This window comes from Lolium rigidum, chromosome 3 (assembly GCF_022539505.1).
Source record: "Lolium rigidum isolate FL_2022 chromosome 3, APGP_CSIRO_Lrig_0.1, whole genome shotgun sequence".
NCBI lineage: Eukaryota > Viridiplantae > Streptophyta > Magnoliopsida > Poales > Poaceae > Lolium > Lolium rigidum.
The window spans coordinates 184,922,792-184,925,267 of NC_061510.1; positions in this window are offsets into that span (position 1 = coordinate 184,922,792).

Genomic DNA, 2,476 nt, shown 5'->3' on the forward strand with positions numbered 1-2,476 from the left:
ACGTCCGCATCCGGAGGAACGCCCGTGGTTACCTGCTCAAGATCAAGCTCCGGGTTATGTGCTAAGCACATAGTCAAGGTCATTGCAGCTGCGCCTCGGGCTGATGATGCTTGTAGATCTGTCACCAGCTCCGGAAGAACGTCCATTTTTCTAACAAGTTTGCGAACGTTGCAAGTGCGACTCCTCTTGATGGATAAGTTGTGGCATATCTTGCGGGAAGCGGAGATGAGATCTTTGCAATCATCGCCTGCAAGTTGAAGAAGGTCGTCTCGTGGGAACAAATTCCGACGCTTTTCCGGATACCCAAGCGGCTCTGCATAAGATAATCAGGATATAAGCATGCAATTTGAGCACAAAAAACGGTCGGAGCAAACATCTAGACAAGGTTTCAGCATAGTACCCAAGATGTTCTCGCTGAGCAAGTCCCAGTGATGTTCCGCGGTCTCCATATATTTCTGGAACCCATTGAGCTCTTTCTGCTGCCTCTTGATGGTCTCGCTGTCAGCATTTCTTTTCAATATAAATTCGCCCTTTTCCCTGACGTGCTCGGAGTTTTTCTCCGCCAGCCGCTTCTCGGCCTGCTCCCTCTTCTGTTCCGCCTCCATCAGTTTCGTCTCCAATTCTTGGTACGAGGAGCGCAGGTTCTCAAGTTCGGACGAGGTCGTGGCAAGGGAAGAGGATGCGCCTATAATGATATGAGTCAAAGACAAGTCCAAAGTCGGAATGTGAACTAATGACAAAAAAGGCGGAAACCAACCTTGAGCGTCCGCCAGTTGTTTGTTCAGTTCCGCATTCGCATCTTTCAGAGTCCGGATATTTTCCGCCTGACTCAGAGTAACGCGGCGCTGAAGGGCAATGTTCTTGTGCAGCTCGTAATGCAGCGCCTGTTGTTCCTGTAAAACATCGACAGAGCAGGAGTAAAAATTCCGCCTGTAACAGTGGTTTCCTTCAAAGCATTATTGCCGGAACCTTTCCGCCATAATGCTTGGGGGCTACTGATCCAATTTAAAAACTTTCCCGGAAGTAATCTTTCTCTAAGCATCTAAGCGCTAACTATTATTTGAGTTTACGCCTACATGCTTGGGGGCTACTGGGGAGTACCTTTTGCTTGCAGATGAGTTTGTCGAAGAACTGGCCGACATCCTTCTTAAAGTCCTGGATTTCCGATGTCGCGGCGTCAGGCTTTCCCCAGGCGTTGTTCAGCATGGCGTTGAGCAAGTCTTGTTCAAGTTCCCATTTCTCCGCCTCGGTTAACTTGTTGAAAAACTTGGTAGCATATGCCTTGGGGGTGGAAGTGATGTCAGCCGGGTCTCCAAAGTTTTTCGGAAAAACGACGATGTCGCCAGCGCCGGTTCCGGCCTTCTCAGAAGAAGTGACTTCAGCCTCTCCCTGGCCTTGTTCTTCTGCGTCTTCTTGGGCAGGGCCTTTGGCCTTAGGATCTTCTCCGCCCACTTTCTCGCTGCTAATCGGAATTATTTCCGGTGGAGTGTTTGCGGCAGGAGGGGGAGATTGATTAGCCTGAGGGGGAGACGGCTGAGGAGTAGGGTGGGAAGTACTTGGCGGAGCTGGAGTAGTAGGACCAACGGCCGGAGACTTTTTCATGTATTTAGTAATAGGCTCTTGGCTGATGGTCCGCGTGGCGGTGGTACTCGGATTCCTGCAAACAAGTGAAAGGGGTCGAATAAGAAATAATTTCGCCAAAATAGAGGTGCACCATATTCGGAAACTTACGGGGCGCCGGGGATGATGGGGCGCGAGCGTTTGCCAGCTGTTGAAAGCATCTTCAGGCGTTCACGTTCCGCTTTCCTCGAGTCTAGCGGAGGTGGCCTTACGGTCTTGGGCTTCTTGGCGAAGGCCTCGCCGCTAGCTCCGGCTTCTGAGCCGGAAGCTTTGGCGCGGGGACGCTTCGAAGGTCGAGGGGCCGCCTTGCGGGGTGCCTGTTCCTCTTCCTCCTCTTCGTCTTCCGGAACCTCCTCCGCCGCGTCGCCGCTGACAGGGACACGAAGAATGGTGCGGAAGTTTTCCTCCGCCAAAGTGTTGAGCTGGGAGGAACATGAATAAAAGTCAAAGTTAACATCCAAAAACTTGTGAAGTTTGAAGCAACGAAAAGAACAGAGCTTACCGGAGGACACTGGTCGTTTGTGTAGATGTCCTTGATCAGTTCCGGGACCGGTTGGCCCCGGCCTATCTTCAAGAGCGTTTTGATTCTCCTCTTGAGGGAATCAGCTGGAAGGTCGTGGCGGGTAGCCCGAAGCAGGTCGTCCGCCCCGTTGTATGCGCAGATTAACCGCGCGTTATGCCGAAGTGGCTGGATCCGCCGGGTGAACCAGCTAAGGGTAAGTTGAGCTCCGGTTAGCCCGTCATGGACTAGCCAGGAGATTCTCCGCGCTGCCTTCTCCAAGATAGGGGTTTGGGCGAGCGAGGGAACAAAGCTCCAGCTTGCGAGCTCTTCCGGAGGCTCGTTGATGAACTTGGG